This window comes from Anomaloglossus baeobatrachus, chromosome 1, assembly GCF_048569485.1.
Source record: "Anomaloglossus baeobatrachus isolate aAnoBae1 chromosome 1, aAnoBae1.hap1, whole genome shotgun sequence".
In the NCBI taxonomy this organism is placed as follows: Eukaryota; Metazoa; Chordata; class Amphibia; order Anura; family Aromobatidae; genus Anomaloglossus; species Anomaloglossus baeobatrachus.
The window spans coordinates 735,013,390-735,035,252 of NC_134353.1; the positions used below are offsets into that span (position 1 = coordinate 735,013,390).

General features: G+C 45.7%; 1 protein-coding gene across 2 annotated transcripts in view; it reads right to left on the reverse strand.

The window, feature by feature from the left end:
• TMEM132B (transmembrane protein 132B) overlaps window positions 1-21,863 on the reverse strand; it is an 853,124-nt gene that overhangs the window by 381,938 nt on the left and 449,323 nt on the right. The gene's annotated exons all lie outside the window — the stretch shown is intronic.

The following is a 21,863-nucleotide window of genomic DNA, read 5'->3' on the forward strand; positions in this document are numbered from 1 at the left end:
AATTTTCACTGCAGAATTTTTATTCATCATTGTGAGGGAAATCCTGGGATATGAAGAGGAATTATGATTTCCAGTCATAATCGCTCTCATCACTCCATGGCAGTGCCCCCCTCCCTTCTTGTTCTCAGATGTCCAACATCTGGCAAGGTGTCACATCCCAGCAACACATCCCATGGCCATCTCCTGTGATATGGAGATTAGATGATCTAGGAACAGTGGACACAGGATGACTCCCTGCCTTCACCCTGTAGCAGGGGCTGCTATCTAATTAGCAAGCTTGGAAGTATCCAGACAGAACGACTCCAGTAAAATATGGTTCATATCTCGCAAGCCATATTTCCGATAAAAATGGCAGGCATAAAAATGGTGTCTCCGCATGCGGACGATGCTGGCACACCCTTTTTATGGGAGTAAGACCTGGGGAAATACCCCAGGCATGATATCAGCCAATGGGGAACTAGTAGACAAGTCATGAGTCCTCTCGTTCTGCAGCTAAATTCATAACTGTCACAATGAGAGCATTGGCGTCTGCCTACGACGTTCCCAGGCCAAGTTATGGCCCGTATCCCCTGTTGTGGATATTATCCATAACTCCAGCCAGGGGTGGAGCAGTGCTCCCTCTGAGGTCACTAAGGTAGGAGGAGACCTGGATTTGCCCAGGTTGATAACCCCAATTTGGCCATTTTCCAGTGTTCTTTTGCTCGGGGGTCTGGTCAGGGAAGACCTGTGAGGGAGATCCTGGAAACCTGGTCCACGGCGCCCCCCTGTGGCCAGACGCACAAGGTAACTGCTGGAACTGTGTATGCCTGTTTGCAAACCATGCTTTAATTGTAACTGTACTCTGACCTATGCACTGTATATATTCTGTAGATTCCGTAATGTATATATTGTAGTTCTAGTGTGGCTTAGGCCGATTAAATTATATAATTAATCTTGGGCTGTTCTGTTATCTCGATCTTGAATCCCACGTCTGTGTGTTCGGCTAATAGTTACCGTGAAGCGGTTGGTGGCAGCGAGTTGTGCCAAGGATTATTGTGGGGAGGCCAGTGAGATTCGGGGAGATTTTATATATTCCGCCCGCGGAGGTCGGCGGAATATATACCCTACTCTCACCGGGGACCCTTCAATAATCGGCATAAGTAGTATAGCGGCCTCCTTGCTTATTGTCGGGCAATTCCATAATTGGCCTGACTATAAGAGGGGCGCTAGAGATCGCGTCGCGTGCTCTGTCTGTCGGTCGGGAGGTATAAAGGAGGGGTGACCCCCACTTGTTACCCCCCGATCGTGACATTGGTGGCCAGTACGGGGGATTTCTGAGTGACCCTCCCTGGTGGTTCGTGACAATCATCCATAAAAAAATGAACACTGAATTCAGAATATATGAGGATAAACCATAATGCAGATGTACAATGTTGGCGAACTTCAGGAAGGCCGTAAGTAATTTGATTTCCCAGCGACTTCCTTGCTGCAGACTGATTGCTCTTGATTGCAATTCAGCTGGTAATATAAAACTAGCAATTCTGAATATTAACTTTTGTACTTTCAAGCTCTTCTTTCAGATACAACTTAAAAAAGGGGTTGTCACTATTAAATCAATTTCATATTGATTTATGACTTATATGTTTGTCTTTGCGCTTGTTATGTTAGACTTAAAGAGGACCTATCGGTTACAAGAAAAACAAAGATTGGCGGTAGATGAAATTGTAAGACTTTTCAAAAATATATGTCATTATTAAGTAAAAGTAAACCAGCTCTTCATAGTTTTTCCTCTGCAGTCTGGAGTACGGATCCGCTTCTGCCAAACGCCCACAATGTGTATCAAGAGAAGCCAGTTTCACAAACTTCTTCATAAGATAAAATTCTTTGTGCCCAGCATTGCAAGAACTCAAGTGGTCAATCTTCTACTCATTTGGGATGTATCAGTATCCGTATGACTAAGGATACAATATCCAAAACGCATAGAAAATTGACCATAGGATGCTGCGACATCCGAAACAAGTAGAAGATTGCCCATAGGGTGTTGCGACACCCGAAACACATAGAACATTGACCATAGGATGCTGCAACATCCGAAACGTGTAGAAGATTGACCATAGGATGCTGCAACATCCGAAACGGGTAGAAGATTGACCATAGGACGCTGCGGCATCCGAAACAAGTAGAAGATTGCCCATAGGATGTTGTGACACTCGAAACGCATAGAAGATTGACCATAGGATGCTGTGACATCCGAAACTGGTAGAAGATTGACCACTTGAGGTCTTGGCAATGCTTATCTTATAAAGAAGTTTGTGATGCTGGATTCTCTTGTTACATATATGTCATTAGTAACTCAAATAATTTCCCTCACTAGTACATGGATGCAAGTTATACTTGTATTTAAAGCCTGCTTTACACCTTACAATTAGGTGTGCGATCTCGTATGCGATGTGACACGCCCAGGTCGCATATGCGATTGAATGAGATTGCACGTAGGACGTTCATTTGCTGTCACACGTGCGTTAGTAGTCTATGTTAAATTGATCAATTTTGTGTGCGATCCTTTAGATCATGTGTTTTGTGACGTATGCATTGGGCACCCTTTTTTTTTTATTTATTGACTTGCTAAGCGTGTGTAATGTGTAGGGATGCGTTTTTACTATGTCATCTGCCATTCAGCTCTGCTACATGGCCGCTGACAGCAGACACAGACAGCCATGTAGCAGAGCTGAATGGCAGATGACAGCAGACACAGAAAGAGCCGCACTGTCAGAATGAACTCGGGTGAACTTCACCCGACTTCATTGTCATGCTGCGGCTCTGTCTGTGTCGCGCCCTGATTAGCGGTCACCTGTGAAGGACTCACCGGTGACCGCTAAACTCCTGAGTGACTGAATTGAGCAGCCCTCTCTCATACTCACCGATCCCCGATCTCCGGCGCTGCACGGCGTTCACACTGCTCCGGCGGCTTTTACTGTTTTGAAAAAGCCGGCCGCCCATTAAACAATCTCGTATTCCCTGCTTTCCCTGCCCACCGGCGCCTATGATTGATTACAGTGAGACACGCCCCCACGCTGAGTGAAAGGTGTCACACTGCACCCAATCACAGCAACCGGTGGGCGTGTCTATACTGTGCAGTAAAATAAATAATTAAATAATTTAAAAAAATGGCGTGCGGTGCCCCCCAATTTTAATTCCAGCCAGATAAAGCCATACGGCTGAAGGCTGGTATTCTCAGGATGGGGAGCTCCATGTTATGGGGAGCCCCCCAGCCTAACAATATCAGCCAACAGCCGCCCAGAATTGCCGCATACATTATATGCGACAGTTCTGGGACTGTACCCGGCTCTTCCCGATTTGCCCTGGTGCGTTGGCAAATCGGGGTAATAAGGAGTTATTGGCAGCCCATAGCTGCCAATAAGTCCTAGATTAATCATGTCAGGCGTCTATGAGACACCTTCCATGATTAATCTGTAAATTACAGTAAATAAACACACACCCGAAAAAATCCTTTATTAGAAATAAAAAACACAAACACATTCCCTGGTTCACCACTTTAATCAGCCCCAAAAAGCCCTCCATATCCGGCGTAATCCAGGATGCTCCAGCGTCGCATCCAGCGCTGCTGCATGGAGGTGACCAGAGCTGCAGCAGGCACAGCCGCTCCGGTCACCTTCACACAGCAACTGAAGACAGACGCACGATCAGCTGAGCTGTCACTGAGGTTACCCGCTGTCACTGGATCCAGCGGTGGATGCAGCGGTGGCCGAGGGTAACCTCAGTGACAGCTCAGCTGATCGCGCTACTCACTGCCGCTCCTGTCACCTCCACGCAGCAACTGAGGTGAGTAGCGCGATCAGCTGAGCTGTCACTGAGGTTACCCGCGGCCACCGCTGCATCCACCGCTAGATCCAGTGACAGCTCAGCTGATCGCGCGGCTGTCTTCATTAGCTGCGTGGAGGTGACAGGAGCGGCTGTGTCTGCTGCCGCTCTGGTCACCTCCATGCAGCAGCGCTGGAAGCGACGCTGGACCATCCTGGATTACGCCGGACATGGAGGGCTTTTTGGGGCTGATTAAAGTGGTGAACCAGGGTATATGTTTGTGTTTTTTATTTCTAATAAAGGATTTTTTCGGGTGTGTGTGTTTATTTACTGTAATTTACAGATTAATCATGGAAGGTGTCTCGGGGAGACGCCTGACATGATTAATCTAGGACTTATTGGCAGCTATGGGCTGCCAATAACTCCTTATTACCCCGATTTGCCAACGCACCAGGGCAAATCGGGAAGAGCCGGGTACAGTCCCAGAACTGTCGCATCTAATGTATGCGGCAATTCTGGGCGGCTGTTGGCTGATATTGTTAGGCTGGGGGGCTCCCCATAATGAGAATACCAGCCTTCAGCCGTATGGCTTTATCTGGCTGGTATTAAAATTGGGGGGACCACACGCCGCTTTTTTAAATTATTTATTTATTTCACTGCACAGTATAGACACGCCCACCGGCTGCTGTGATTGGGTGCAGTGAGACACCTGTCACTCAGCGTGGGGGCGTGTCTCACTGTAACCAATCAAAGGCACCGGTGGGCGGGGAAAGCAGGGAATACGAGATTGTTTAATGGGCGGCCGGCTTTTTCAAAATAGTAAAAGCCGCCGGAGCAGTGTGAATGCCGTGCAGCGCCGCGCCGGAGATCGGGGATCGGTGAGTATGAGAGAGGGGGTAAGAGGGATAGACTGACATGGACAGAGAGAGAGGGACAGAGATAGTGACCGACTGACAGAGATTAGTGCATGACAGACATTGTGAGGCGCTTCAGAACGCAGCTTTTCAGCTGCGCTCTGAAGCGGACCTTTTTTAAGCTGCGGTGCAGAGCGCACACCTGCACACATAGCCTCAGACATCAAAATCGTATGAGGGATGTCACACGTTTCAATTGACTAGGTTCGTGCAACAAAACGTCCAATGTATGAGGAATAAACAACGTGTATGCGATCACCGTATTTGCGTTCAATCTTGATCGCACGTAGGTGTCACACGCAAATACGTCACGAACGATGCCGGATGTGCGTCACTTACAACTTGACCCCGACGACGGATTGAAAGATTTATTGAAGTGTGTAAAGCGGGCATAACTAAGGTGGTGATACAATCTGGTAAGATAGTTTTACCTAGGAGGTTACATCTGTGACATGTGAACTGATTCTATAAAGCATCTGACTGGTAGAATAGAGTTTTTTGAGCAGATCGGTAAGCTCTTTGCCATTTTGTTGACTTGCTGTTACATAGAATATAACGGGAAAATTATTTAATTTATCTTTCTCACAATTTCCCCAACAGTAAATCAGTGAAACACAAAAAACAGGTAACAATTTACCTCACACCCAATGAGGACCCTAAATTTTACTTCACAATCTGTTAGCGGCTTTGAGGACTGGAGTTTGGGAAACACTGATATATGACGATAGCAATTTTCCCACACACAGTTTTGGTATCTTAAGCAGAAAGTTCTTTACTCTTTTTAAGGCCATATCAAATAACCCTTTCCACTAATATTCCCTTTAAACTAGAGGTTTTAAAACAACAAATAAATATTTCTATATAGAGTTAAATAAGTAGCCATGGTTGGTAACTAATATTTTTATAGTAATATTTTTGGGTCAACGGCAGGACAAGAGTTAAGGGTGCTTTAAATGCTGCTACATCGCTAGCGATAGCTAGCGATGTCGTGCGCGATAGCACCCACCCCCGTCGTTCGTGCGACATTTGGTGATCGCTGCCGTAGTGAACATTATCGCTACGGCAGCGTCACACGCACATACCTTTTCAGCGACGTCGCTGTGACCGCCGAACAATCCCTCCTTCAAGGGTGAGGTGCGTTCGGCGTCATAGCGACGTCACTGCGGCGTCACTAAGCATCCGCCCAATAGGAGAGAAAGGGCAGAGATGAGCGGCCAGAACATCCTGCCCACCTCCGTCCTTCCTCATTGCCGGTGGACGCAGGTAAGGAGATGTTCGTCGTTCCTGCGGCGTCACACATAGTAATGTGTGACGCCGCAGGAACGACGAACAACCAGCGGCATGCACCACCAACGATATTATGAAAAGGAGCGACGTGTCAACGATCAACGATTTTTGATGTTTTTGTGATCGATGATCGTCGCTCCTTGGTGTCACACGCTGCGATGTCGCTAACGGCGCCGGATGTGCGGCACTAACGACGTGACCCCGACGATATATCGTTAGCGATGTCGCATCGTGTAAAGCAACCTTTAATGTCTGAAACCCTGATCATCTAGGTGAGGAAAGTTGAATAAAGCATTTCTGTTATATAAAAACTTAATGTCTGCATCTTTAGTGATCTGGCATAGAGAAGTTTGTTTCAGTATCTTTGATGGTTTACTACAGAAAAACAGTTCATACCAGTATTTAGAGTGTTTCAGGGCAGAGATGTTTACATTTTAAAATCCTAGTATTCTTGATAAGAGAAGTCGTAATGCCACTACCATTGGTGCCTAGGTAAAAAAAGTTGCTAATTTGGTTGTCTACCGCAGTATAGTGATTAATAATACTTTATATCAGGAGTAGTAATGAGCAAATATATTCGGCGCTATTTGTTACTCGTACGAATAGTACAGTATTTGCAGTATCTGTTACTCAACAAGCATTTTGGTATTTGCCTCGTGAGTTTCGAGCCTCCTTCCCACATGTTTGGCACCTGATTTTCAGTCACTAACATGCTGGGATTGCTTGCCAATCGCAGTGATGCCATAGCCACCAAGGCATGTGGGTTCAGTGCTTTTTCTGCCAGGAGTTGCAGATTTGGTGCAGAAATCTCTGCAACCAAATACTCAACGTGCGCACATCTCCTAATCCGGTAATCTGGCATTAAGTTCAATGAGTTCACTTGAGCTCACACCAGGTGGAGTTAACACACCCCTACAGGGACCCAGACAGCTAGTGTGAGGGCAAATAATCACAAACACTGTCACAGAGGGTGGGTGGGAGAAGCAGGACTGCAACCTGTTACAGAAGGAGGATGGGAGAAGCAGTGCATATTCATAAACTTTAATGATCGGACCAGGAAGCAGTGTGACAGCCACGGGGAAGCTCAATAAGTATAATTCTGATACTTTAATACCCAAAATACTTTGACATTATATACATCAAGCCATCTTCCCTATGCTGTTCCCATTCAGTTTCAGCACTTTTCCATCCATTGCAGCATTTTTACAGACCTACTTCCAAGGTCCTTCAGAAAAATATTCCAGCTTCCAATTGACTTGCATAGGATTTGTTATTCGGTACAAATACATGATTAATAGAAATTATTCGGCACTAAGAATCTGAACCTGAATATTGGACTATTCGCCCATCTCTAGTCAGGAGACCACAGGATTACTTAACCATGCAGTCTCCAGTGTTCTCCAGGCTTAAAGCATCAATTGTTCTGTTTTTTGCTCCCTCTGCACTGATCATAGAGAACACATTTTTGAATAAATAAATAGTTATGACTGGCCAGTGTTATTTGAATACTCAACATTGATCTCTAAGGGGAGAGCCCATAGTGTGCAAGAAAACCTAATTTGGCAGCCTGATAAACCTAATGTGTGAGATCCTATCCTGTCCTCTTAGTTGCATCCTATATAAGGCCTCTTTTACACGTCTGTGAATATCACGCACGTTTTTCACGGATGTGTCAAAGGTGCGTATTGCCCTCGGTGTGCCGTGTGTATGGCACACATGTGTTCTCTGTGTGTTATCCGTGATAACACACGGAGAACGGGAACTTTCTACTCATCTGTCCCTGGCGTCGCTGTCCTTGGTGCCGATCTTCGGTCTCCAGTCCTGTTGACTCCCTGCTGCTGCTGCTTCCGGCCCCAGTGAAGTGAATATGCAATGAGCATAATGAGTGGCGGTCGGCAGCAAGTGACAGCAGCAGCAGAGACAGCAGGTCTAGAGAAGGTGAGTAAAGTTTTGGTTTTTTTTCTCACAGACACATCTTCTCTCCGGTGCGTGTCACACGGAACACTTCCGTGTGGTCCGTTTGCATTACGTGTGACATGTTTGCGTTCCGTGTGACACCCGTGATGCCGGAGAGAAAACGGACATGTCGGCGTGAGAAACACTCGGACACACATAAGTACGGAACGGACACACGTTCCGTGCGCAAATACTTACGTGTGTCCAAAACCATAGGAATACCTAGGTCTACGTGTGTATGCCGCGGGCGGGGAGGGGACGCTGCGCTCACCCACTGCTCGGGTCCGGCTGCTGCTGCTGCTCGCTCTGTCGGTGGCTCGAGCGGTGGGCCGGATCCCGGGGACTCGAGCGGCACTCATCGCCCGTGAGTGAAAGGGGTGGTTTGGTGTAGGGATATTGTCCGTGACGCCACCCACGGTTGTGGTGAGGTTGTGGCACCACCGCTGCTCTGGACGGGGATCCCAAGAGCGGTGACAGTGAGCAGCTCGGATGTCGTTTCTCCCCTCCGTGGGTAGGGGGGTTGGTTGTCCCGGGGCCCGGTGAGGGAGGGATGGCAGGTGGGTTACGGGGCCTGGTGAGGTGCAGGGTTGCAGGGACAGTGCTGTGCTGCACGGCACGGTGGTACTCACTCAGCCAGTAATTTACACGGAGTCTCTGGTCAAACAAACGGCTGGATGGACGGGTCCCACAGACGGCTGCGGTGTTTTTCCCCTGACCCCAGGTTGGTAATGTAAGTCCTTTCCTTCACCTTCGTGTACGCTCCTCCTGCACTCCGGTTTCCAGCTGGCTCCCCGATTCGGTACCGGACGGGCCACTATCCTGTCCCGGCTACCTATGGCTCCTCCAAGACTGTCTTCCCGGCTCCTGCAGACGGCCACCACCGTCTGCCTGACTGGCTACACGAGGGACCTAGGCTCCAACCTAGGCCCCAGTCTGTGTCTGCCTCTCTGCAGACCTCCTCTCTCTTCCTCTGCCTGGACTTGTCTAAACTAGTTTCCTGCCTCAGGCCAGCCAGACTCTTCGGTGGGCGTGCCTATCTGCCTGACTCCGCCCACCTGGTGTGTCTGTCTGAACCCGAGGGAAGAAATCAGGTCTCACTGGGGATGACTGCTGTGAACTGCTGGGGGTGGGGGTGTGTGTGTTGTTACCTGTGGCCCCTGGCTTGTCCAGGGTGCCACATGTACGTGTCTCCGTTACGTGAGAAAACTGCCAAACACGTACCGGAGGAACGGACGTGTGAAAGAGACCTAAGGCCTCTCTCACACGTCCGTGCCTCCGGTACGTATATGGTCAGTTTTCTCACGTACAGGAGACACGGGCACACGCAGAACCATTAAAATCAATGGGTCTGCGTTCATGTGCATATTCTGCCATGGACCGTTTGTACGTGTGGAGCATACGTGTGCCCGTGTGCTCCACACATAGACATGTCCACGTTTTCTCCGGCATCACGTGTGTCACATGGAACGCAAACGGGTCACACGTAACACACACGGACCACACAGATGTGTTCCGTGTGACACGTTCCGGAGAAAACAAATGTATCTGCGAGAAAACAAAAAAACCTATACTCACCTTCTCCAGACCTGCTGTCTCTGCCGCAGCTGTCACTTGCTTCCAACCGCCGCTCATTATGCTAATTGAATATTCACTTCACTGCGGCCGGAAGCAGCAGCAGCGGGGAGACCAGATCAGCACCACGGACAGCAACGCCAGGGACAGGTGAGTAGAAAGTTCCCGTTCTCCATGTGTTATCACGGATAACACACGGAGAACACACGTATGCCATACACACGGCACACTGAGGGCACTACGCACCTTTGACACGTCCGTGAAAAACGTGCGTGATTTTCACGGACGTGTAAGAGAGGCCTAAAACATATAAAGACAATTTTCACATACATTTCAGATGACCAACATACATCAGATATTCTTATGCAGAGAAATCTCTGAATATTACACTTCATTTCAAGATTTGACTGATTTTTAAGCGAGCACTTTGCAATGCCTATGATATTGGGCACACTACCAAATTCCAACTGACTGTTCTACAAGTCGTAAATCAATAATGGTGGCTGTGCAATTATTCTGAATAACTACATCTTTATGTTTTACTTATGAAGCAGCTGAAGATAAATTCCTACCAGATGCTGAACATGATCACACTAGAAATGCAATCACTCAATGCACTGTGATTGGGAACCTCTATAAATAGACCCACATTTCTTATTACAGTGCCTATAGATAATTATAAATCTGTGCTTATTGGCACAGCAAGTGAGGAGAACGGAGAGCTATGATTGGCAGGGCCTGCATAAGCATGCTAATAGAGAAGAATGAATCTCAATCACAAAGGTTTTACAAAATTTAACATAAGATATTTCTGGCACTCCTGTATTTAATAATCACTGATGAAGCAAAAGAACAAATGGTTCCTGCTCAATATTTCTTCTCATTCTATATTTACCTTAATAAAAAACTCCTTTGCAACTTCAGGGTACCAGAAACAGATGACAGAAATAATGCAATTTCCATTTAGGGCTGAGTTCAGGTTATCACGCTTTTAAGATATTAGAGGCATACTTGCAGAGTCTCTCGAAATGTCCAAGAGACTATAAGAAATAGGGAGGACTTCCTGTACTCCTGAAAGTGGCAAATCATCTGAATCCTACAAAAACCTCTTAGGCTGCTTTCACACTACGTTTTTTTAACATGCGTCATGAACGTTGTTTTGCTGTAAAAGCGGATCCTGCTTTTGCAGCAAAAAAACGCATGCAAACGCGTGTGTTATTTTGCAGGATCCTGTCACTTTAAGTTTATGGGCGGGCATTGGAGTCATGTGATCGGGAGTCAGTGGAACTGAACGTGATAGACTGGGAGCCGGCATCTGACAGCTGCGGAGGCTCGTAACCAAGGTAAACATTGGGTAACTTGCTTGGATAACCGATATTTACCTTGGTTACGAGCATTCGCAGCTGCTAGGAGCTGGGCTGCCTGCTCCCTGCACACGTAACCAACGTAAACATCGGGTGACTAAGAGAAGCGCTTTGCTTGGTTACCCGATATTTACCTTGGTTACGAGTGTCCGCAGCTCTCAGGCGGGGGAGAGTGAGGAAAAGGAAAGGGAGGGGGAGAGAGGGAGGGGGAGAGACACAGAGAGGGAGGGGGAGAGAGAGACTGATCACGCGAGGCTGGTTTCTGTGCATGCTCAGTAGAGCAAGCAGGATCCTGTCTATCAGCATGCCAGCGTTCACATGCGTTTGCATGCAGTATAGTCAGGATCCAGCAATTTACAGTATTTGGACGCAGCTCAAAAATGCTACAAGTAGCGTTTTTGAAAAATGTTAAAAAACTGCAAGTCGCTGGATCCTCACTATAACGCACGCAAATGCATGTGAACGCATGTCCATTGCAAATGCATTGAAATGAAAACTCTATTGCACTGGATCAGTTTTTGCGTTAAAAAAGTAGTGTGAAAGCAGCCTTAGAAATCAGCGATTACAAGAGATTACCTGGGTAACTGAGTCACATGAAGGCGGACAGAGATGTAGATAAGTAAGGGATGAGGGAGGAGTGCTAAAAAGAAAGTGGTTACAGTAGAAAATTTCTGATGCTTCGGCTGCCTCATTACTAATGCTCTTCTGGTCCGTATCCAGCAGAGTTAGCAAATATCGGTTAGATGTATATGACCAGTAGGTGTAATGGGGTTTTCCTTCATAAAATGTTTATTCTATTGGCTTGTGAAGGTTAAAAATAACACAATAAGCTACAGTCACCCATCAATGATCTATTGTTGTATCTCTGACTCTAAACCCACTCTTTGTCGACAGGTTGCAGTAGTAACATTATAACTATGCCTCACAGCCTGTCAAAAAGACTGGAGGCAGCGATGGAGGGGCTTTACTGGAGCAACTATGGACAATTATAGCTTATTTTGTTATACTTAGCCTCTCTAAAACCAAAGAAATAGTTTCTCTATCTCCCTCTCTATTTCGAGAGGGGAAATGTGACATGAACTGACAAGATTGTTGACAGAGTGACTGTGACCGGACTGCAGCTCCCCTGTACTTGGAACTTGCCAACCGAAGGTAATACTTTCATATTAGTGAATTAGGAGGCAGGAAATATTTGCAGCACAAACAGCAGAGCTTTAGAGTGAAAATGCCTATCAATGGTAGCGCAGATAGTACATTGCTACTGCTGCACTCTATTAAGGTACTGTACTCTATTAAGATGGATTTGACATTTATTGTCATTGATTTGCCATACTCTTCCCGCATTATAAAAGTGAACACTCTTAGAAGGTATCAAACTACCATTAGCGTTACTGAAGTCTGATGGGCCCTGGTGCAGAGTTTGCGCCTGGGTCCCCCCCATATGTTCGCCAGATATATGGGCCATTGTACAGTCTAAATCCTACATACAAGTTGACCCCCCTTCATTGTGTAGTAATGTCCCCCATCCAGTACTAATGTCCCCTATCCTGGTCTGCTTCCTGGTAAATATGTCTCCCATCCTGGTATATGACTACATCATGGCCCCATCATAGTATATGTCCACATCTTGGCCCCATCCTGTTGTATGACCCCATCATGGCTATATCCTGGTAAATATGGTCCCATCCTGGTATATGTCTATATCATGGCTCCATCCTGGTATATGTCCACATCATTGCCCCATCATGGCTATATCCTGGTATATATGGTCCCATCCTGGTATATATGCCCACTATCTTAGCCCCATCCTGGTAAATATATCCCCATCATGGTATATGTCCCTATCATGGCCCCATCCTGGTATATGACCCCCATTATGCCTAACTCGTGGTATGTATGGCCCCATCCTGGTATATATGTCCCCATCATGGCCAATCCTGGTATATATGGCCCCATCATGGCCCATTCTGGTATATATGGCCCCATCATGACCCATTTTGGTACATATGGCCCCATCATGAAATATATGGCCGCATTCTGGTATATATATCCCTATCATGGCACTATACTGGTATATATTCCCCATTATGGCCCCATCCTGGTATACATGCTCCCAGTATGTCCCCATCCTGGTTTATATGGCTCCATCATGTCCCCATCCTGGTATATAGTCCCATCCTGATATATAGCCCCCCTTCCTGGTATATAGCCTTCCATTGTGGTATATAGCCCATTCATTCTGGTATATAGCCCCCTCATCCTGGTATATAGCCCTCATCATGCTATATAGCCTCCTTTTCCTGGTATATAGCCCCCATTATGCTATATACCTCCGTCATGCTGCTATATAGCCTTCCCTACTGGTATATAGCCCCACCCCTACACACAGTGAAAATAAAATAAATGATTGTAATCACATACCCTGTGCTCCCCGGCGTCCTACTGCGATGCTGGCATGCCGGTAACTGAAAAACGTGTAAGCGGCGCAGCGCATGACGTCAGTGTCATGTGCGGCCACTTACAGCATTGGCAGCTGTCAGCATATTCTCTGCTCCTCAGGCCCAGGATTTTGTGCGTGGGGAGCAGAGAATATTCATGACCTTTATTGGCGGCCGGCACATCGCAGTGCAGGACCTGTACCCCTGGGCCTAGTCGGAGCCGCGATCTCTGCGACCACAGTAATTACACCCCTGTAAGCTACTTAATGAACAGACTAACGATGTGCTGCTATTGCTTCTCATTTAGTTATATGGGTGACTATATCTTTTCTGGCATAGATTTTAATAGCTTCTGAATCTGATTCCTGTTTACACACCATTCAAAAGTATAGAAATTTTAAAGGAGTTATCCCAAGTTAATAAACTCATACTCAGAATAAAGATGAAAATCCCTCTTCTCAAACCCTCAGGGATATAAGCTGCATGTAGCCACTTATTTGCCTCGAGGTGGCTGCTGGTGGCCAAAATAGAGATGGTGGTCATGCAAATAAATGCACAGCTATATCATTTTGTTTATTCTAATGTGACAGCCCTTCAATATGAAGCTCCACCTCTGGAACCAGAAGAAAGTATTTGCTAATGGAAACATTCCCTTTAGTTGTAGTAGTATTCTAACAGTGGCGAGGAATAACAAAATCTTGTGAATGTCCTGGAGATATGACTACAGACTATAAGCCACTGTTTATGGCAGCCTGTGGTCAGGCAAAAATAAAAACAAAAGACCTGTAGACTATCCTAAACAGACTATGCCTTCCGACTACATTGACATAAATCGGACTGGAATTCTAGGGCTACTAAGCTGTTACAGCTAAATTAAAAATCTGTGATAATTAAGCAGACTAATTATGTCTGTATCTGTGAGACCTAGACCATTAATATCCAAAACTCACCCATTACACATGGTTTACAATAAGCACCCTATCATTGTTCCCTATCCCTTAATTTTATTATTAAAATAAATAAGTCAGTAGGTTTTTGCCACCTAGTCTGAGACCAGCATAATGTAAGGGCAGAGACTCTGATTCCAGTAATGTGTCACGTACTGGACTGCTTTTTGCAGTCTCACTGTTTTATCAGCAGGAGATTATCAAAATGGGACTAAATCCTGCTGCCATGTAATCCTTGACATGAATAATCTTTGTATAACCCAGCCACCACCACTGATTGGCAGCTTTCCACCTATGAAAGTGTATACATAAAGCTGTCAATCAGTAGTGTGGGCGGGGTTATATAGAGCTCAGGATTCAGGGGAGGGTAGCTCTGCAGCAGATAAAACATTTATTTTATCAAAACTATAAAACTAGCCCAGTAAGTGAAACATCGTTGGAATCAGGTTCTCTGCCCCTACATTATGCTACTCTCAGCTTAGGTGGCAAAAACCAGGTGACAGATTCCCTTTAAAGCATAATAGTACTATTGTAATAATACAAAATATAAGCGTGCGTACTCATATATTATCTCCTCTGAGAGCCCCATTCCTGCAGCACTTCTGGGGTTCATTTATACTATACAATTATCAGTAATGATTATTCCAATGATAATCACACAATGTATACATGCTCCTGATGACCCAATAAATGAGCAAAACGCTAAGTCGTCAGGTCAACTGATCTTTTGACTTGCTTAAAAAATCAATGCAATGTTTTTGGCAGCACATCATCCTATGTAAAACCCAACAGGGCTAAAACTTTGGAGCAATTTTACAGGGGAAAGTTTAGAAAATATATAATGTAATTTATATTTCTGATACTTAAGGCCCTGTCACACACAGAGATAAATCTGCGGCAGATCTGTGGTTGCAGTGAAATTGTGGACAATCAGTGGCAGGTTTGTGGCTGTGTACAAATGGAACAATATGTCCATGATTTCACTGCAACCACAGATCTGCCAAAGATTTATCTCTGTGTGTGACGGGGCCTTTAGGGTATTGAGAAACAGCACCAGTGAGAGATAAATATAAAACTTAACTTTTAATTATACTTCAGTAAAATTACGTGAAATCTAAAAAATACAGTTCAGATTGCCCTATAGGCAGCCAGGGTACCGTATTCAACCCTATATCAGGTAGCCCCTGGGTGGTTACCACAAGGGGATAACAATTATGTGTGTGAGGAGTAATACTAAGTCTAATACTCAATGCAGTAACGGTGACCAAAAGGGGACAGTGGTCCTACAAACAATATACACAATGTCTATATCAGCCCCGTATCCATTAACAGCAGAGTATAGCTTATTACCTCTTTACTGATTATAAGGCACATCAGACACACAGAAAGAAAATTGGAATGGTCTCACCCGTTTAGATGATCCTCCAAGATTTTAGTCAGCATTTTCATACAGGAGGGGTCACGGCGAGGGCTGGAAGTCAGGTTTTAAATAAAGCTTACCCTAACAAAGCCCCTTTGACTCCCGTCCTTACAAGGACGGTCCACAGCTGAACCTATGTCCTCATATATAAACAGTCCCACATGCCTCCCGACGCGTTTCGTCACGGAAATGTGACTCCTCAGGGGACCGGGCATGAAAGAATTGCGGGCCAGATGTACTGTGGCACCTGCAGGGTCCCACCACCAAATGCTGCAAACCGTTAGCCCCAGAAATGGCAGCTTATGTATACACAAGCAGGGCCCAGCAGCCAATCCAAAGGGCCTCCACATAGGTGCACTTAATAAACATAATTGATCGGTTAAAGATGAACTCACCGCCTCTTGTTTTCCCCTGATCGAGTCCCGCTGGATAACACGTGTCATGGCGTCCCTTTCTCCTTCATGCACCGCAAGCCCGGTGCGTGTACCGCATATCCGGGTTGTGGACATGAGAGTGAGGCTTGTACCGCATCACGTGGTGCATTCAGCACCTCGTGATCAAAAACGTGATCCACTATATCATACGCAGATGCTGTATTGTAGGGGTGTTAGACAGGGAAGGAGGTTTGAGCCTTATCACGTGATGTAAACAACACCTACGTGATTCTACACGTGATCGGTCGCGTCAGTGCTGAGTCGCGAAGGACGCTGTGATTTACAGATACCGCCCCCAATTTACCTAATGGGGCTGGCAGGAGGAACAAGGCCACCCACTACCAGCCGCCCTTCAGCATGCGGCCATATCACGTGCAGCAAAAAAGCGATCTTAGGTATCTAGTTCCCCTAGATAGCGGGAAGGGGGAGGGGCAAGAAAAAAATCCATTATACTCAACAGATGTATAATGGGGCACCCAGTTCACAAAGTCACCACTCCTTACAATAAGGAAAAAACCATCCCTAAATCGATCATAGGGGTGATTGCATAAAAACTGACATGATATACAGGCGAATCGCCACAATTCCAATACGTAATATGTGTTTATATTCCTATAGCGTGGGGTCCTCAAAAAAAGGGAGGAAACCATATGCCGCATCTATAGATTATAACATGATTGGATATGCTACTATTATCCCATTATAGCCTAATAAACCTTCAATCGGTACCAAATATTAAATCTAGCTATCAGATCCCATAGGCATGCATGGCTTCAAAATTTGGTTAAGTAGATCCCATATTATCATACGGTATTCCACGGAAAGGTATACATTACTAGGATATACTAGCAGTCAAAAGGGGGGGGTTATACATGTCAGTCGGGTAGGAGTCATCATTTAGGGGTACCCACATGTGTGACTTCGTGGTGAATGTGTCGGAGGTTGGTGTATTTTTTTTTTTTTTTTTTTTCCGTGACGAAACGCGTCGGGAGGCATGTGGGACTGTTTATATATGAGGACATAGGTTCAGCTGTGGACCGTCCTTGTAAGGACGGGAGTCAAAGGGGCTTTGTTAGGGTAAGCTTTATTTAAAACCTGACTTCCAGCCCTCGCCGTGACCCCTCCTGTATGAAAATGCTGACTAAAATCTTGGAGGATCATCTAAACGGGTGAGACCATTCCAATTTTCTTTCTGTGTGTCTGATGTGCCTTATAATCAGTAAAGAGGTAATAAGCTATACTCTGCTGTTAATGGATACGGGGCTGATATAGACATTGTGTATATTGTTTGTAGGACCACTGTCCCCTTTTGGTCACCGTTACTGCATTGAGTAATAGACTTAGTATTACTCCTCCCACACATAATTGTTATCCCCTTGTGGTAACCACCCAGGGGCTACCTGATATAGGGTTGAATACGGTACCCTGGCTGCCTATAGGGCAATCTGAACTGTATTTTTTAGATTTCACGTAATTTTACTGAAGTATAATTAAAAGTTAAGTTTTATATTTATCTCTCACTGGTGCTGTTTCTTGATCTAGATTGTGAGTATTGTCCCTATAGACTCACCAACTGGTGATTCTAATTGCTGAATAACCTTAAAATATATAATATGGCAGGTTTTTTGACCGATGGCTTGAAAACTGATAGCTGGTTAGAGGAGGCAAGAGAAGTCTTTTCTGAGCGTGTCACCATAACAAAGAAATACACCCCCACATACAGTTTAATATTTAAAGATCTGACCAGACTGTACAAGGACCAAGTCATCTCTTGGTGGGAGGTGCAGACCCTAGAAAATTACCTAAAAGAGAACATAGTACCGAGGGGTCTTAGAATAACCTTGAATCCCGGCAATAGGTCTAAAAGTCCAGATTTCATTAAAAAGTGGGAGAGAGAAGCCACTGAAAGTGCGCATAGATTTATGAGACTTCTCTTAGAGGAGGAAAAAAATACACTCTCACACTTGAATGAGAACCTTAAAGACTTGATAGACTCGGCAAAAAAGTTTTCTAGCGAAGCAGACTTTTCCAAGAAAGAATTGACACTGCAAAACGATATAGAGAGATTCCAGCACAACGTTAAAGAAAGGAAACACAAACAATTTGTTCGCGATCTACAGGACTTTAGAGAGAATAGAGCCTACATTTTTCTCAATAATAAGACACTACAAACTGAGATCCCCATAGACCCCTCGTCCTCTGACACAGAGGCGTCCGAAAGTGACACCAGGGGCAGTAGGGGGGGACAAGGACGAAGGGGAAAAGGCTCTTTCTCTAATAGAGGCAGAGGAAACCAGTTTACACAAGGGCCTCATTTTTTAGATCGCGAATACTCACTGAGGAGCCGGACAGAGGGGAGGGGTCAATTCCCAAAATAGGCATGCAGGTCCTCAACCTGTCCTCCCGACCCCTCAGTGAGTTGGAACAATCCGTTCTTGAACGGGGCCTTTCGTTTGTGCCTACCTCTGATCTCGATCTGTTTGAATGTGTCAAGGACCTTAACTTGTTCGCACGAAAACTTAAATGGAGAAAACACTACTGTAGACAGGATGACAAAACCTGCGAGGAGCTGGGTATTCCACCCGACATGCTACCAGATATCAGGCTACTTGACTCATTAGCCGCAGAGAACCCTAATCATAGAGGGGAAGGCCCCTTCACCGAGCTCAAAAATAGGAGCACTAAGATGCCGCCTCCACAGGGTAACGTCTCTGCTGTTGACATTTTTGTTAATTTAGTAACTGAAGATCTTAAGAAACTGAAACAGCGAAACCCCTTTACATCTTTTAACTGTACCGAGGAGGAGATTGGGGCTCTGCGTTGCTTGGAGCGGGACCGCCACATTGTCATTAAGCCCTCTGACAAGGGCGGCAATGTGGTGGTCCTGGATTCCGATAAGTACCGCAGAATGTGTCTTGACCTCCTTGAGGACAGAGAGGGGTATGGCATTTTGAAGGAAAACCCTACTAAAACCTTCCTGTTGGAGATGAAATCTCTACTGGATCAGGCACTTGCGTCAAAATCCATTAATAAAAGGGAGTATGAATTCCTTCTACCACAGAATCCGGTGGTTGCTACTTTTTATGGATTACCGAAGGTGCACAAAGGACTGGATCCTATAAAGGGTAGACCGATAGTTTCAGGTATCAACAGCATGTGTCAGAACCTGGGCCAGTATCTAGACATCGTCCTGCGTCCTTTTGTTACATCTTTACAGTCCTATACCAGGGACTCTACGGACTTCCTGAGGAAGATCGAGGGGATATGCGTGGACGATGACTGCATACTGGCGAGTATCGACGTGGAGGCACTGTACTCTTCTATACCGCACGAAAAGGGTTTGCAGGCGGTTGAATATTTTTTGTCCACTAGGGGTTGTCAATTCACTCAGCACAATGCCTTCATTTTGAGAGCACTCGAGTTTTGCCTAACCAGAAACTACTTCGTCTTCGACGGCAGGTTCTTCCACCAGCGCAGAGGCACTGCGATGGGGAGCCCTTGTGCCCCCTCGTATGCAAATCTGCTCCTGGGCTGGTGGGAGGAGACCATGGTATTCACCGGCGAGGACGAGGTTGAGGACATCCGGAGGGTAGAACTCTGGGCACGTTATATTGATGACGTATTCATAATATGGCGTGGCTCGGAAAGTGCTCTCAAGGATTTTGTGGTTTCTCTGAATGACAACTCCATTGGACTACGCTTCACTTATGAAGCTAACCATACTACTCTACCCTTTTTGGATATCTTGGTCAAAAAAACGGAGGGAGGTACCCTCAAAACGAGTACATATAGAAAACCAACATCCACTAACTCCATTCTAAGATGGGAAAGTAATCACCCAACTCCCCTTAAAAAGGGAATACCCAAGGGGCAGTATCTTAGAATGCGCAGGAATTGCTCTGATGAGGGTTCCTTGCAACAACAGGCCAATGACCTCAGGGAAAGGTTCCTAAAAAGAGGCTACCCAGATAGAGTTTTAAGGAAAGCCTATAATGACATCAAAAAAAAGAATAGAGCAGACCTTTTGGTCCCAGCCCCTGTAAAAAACGATGAGGGTTTGATTAGGTTCATTACGACCTTCTCTAATGGTTCTCATGAGGTAAGGAACATCCTGGAAAGACACTGGTCCATTCTACGAATGGACAAGGACCTTGAGGATAAGATCGGTGGATATCCACGTGTCACTTACAAAAAAGGACGATCCATAGAGGACAGGCTCGTCCATAGCCATTTTCAGGCGCCCCAGCAACAAACATGGCTGAAATCCAACATCAAGGGTAGCTATAGATGTGGCGGATGTGTAGCCTGTCCATTTATAAAACCCTCCAAAAACTTTGAATCTAATGTCACCCATGAGCAATTTGAAATACGTCACTACATAAATTGTCGCTCCCGAGGAATTGTCTATAAAGCCACCTGCGAATGCGGGCTGGAATATATCGGGAAAACTATCAGAGAATTTAGACGACGTATTGGGGACCATTTAGGTGACATGGAACATAGGAGGGAGACCCTCTTGGCTCGCCATGTAAACAATGTACATGGGGGGAAAAAAAGTGTGATTTCGTTCATCGGCATTGATAAAGTCGAACCACCAAGCAGGGGAGGAAACTGGGACCGCCTGGTTTTGCAACGCGAGACCAGGTGGATTTTCAGGATGGACACTGTGACACCTCGGGGCCTCAATGAACAACTACTGTATGGCTGCTACATCTAAACTGCCCTGGGTTGCTTTCTCCAGGACCTATGTTTATACCCTTGTCTTTGTAACAAGCTTTCAAATTCTTGCTAATCGCTCTCTCTGCCCAATATTATACTGGACAAAGTGTGGTCCAGATATGGCCACCAACACTAATGTGGTGAAAAAGTTTTTTTCACCAACATACATATCTAAAAAATACACCAACCTCCGACACATTCACCACGAAGTCACACATGTGGGTACCCCTAAATGATGACTCCTACCCGACTGACATGTATAACCCCCCCCCCTTTTGACTGCTAGTATATCCTAGTAATGTATACCTTTCCGTGGAATACCGTATGATAATATGGGATCTACTTAACCAAATTTTGAAGCCATGCATGCCTATGGGATCTGATAGCTAGATTTAATATTTGGTACCGATTGAAGGTTTATTAGGCTATAATGGGATAATAGTAGCATATCCAATCATGTTATAATCTATAGATGCGGCATATGGTTTCCTCCCTTTTTTTGAGGACCCCACGCTATAGGAATATAAACACATATTACGTATTGGAATTGTGGCGATTCGCCTGTATATCATGTCAGTTTTTATGCAATCACCCCTATGATCGATTTAGGGATGGTTTTTTCCTTATTGTAAGGAGTGGTGACTTTGTGAACTGGGTGCCCCATTATACATCTGTTGAGTATAATGGATTTTTTTCTTGCCCCTCCCCCTTCCCGCTATCTAGGGGAACTAGATACCTAAGATCGCTTTTTTGCTGCACGTGATATGGCCGCATGCTGAAGGGCGGCTTGTAGTGGGTGGCCTTGTTCCTCCTGCCAGCCCCATTAGGTAAATTGGGGGCGGTATCTGTAAATCACAGCGTCCTTCGCGACTCAGCACTGACGCGACCGATCACGTGTAGAATCACGTAGGTGTTGTTTACATCACGTGATAAGGCTCAAACCTCCTTCCCTGTCTAACACCCCTACAATACAGCATCTGCGTATGATATAGTGGATCACGTTTTTGATCA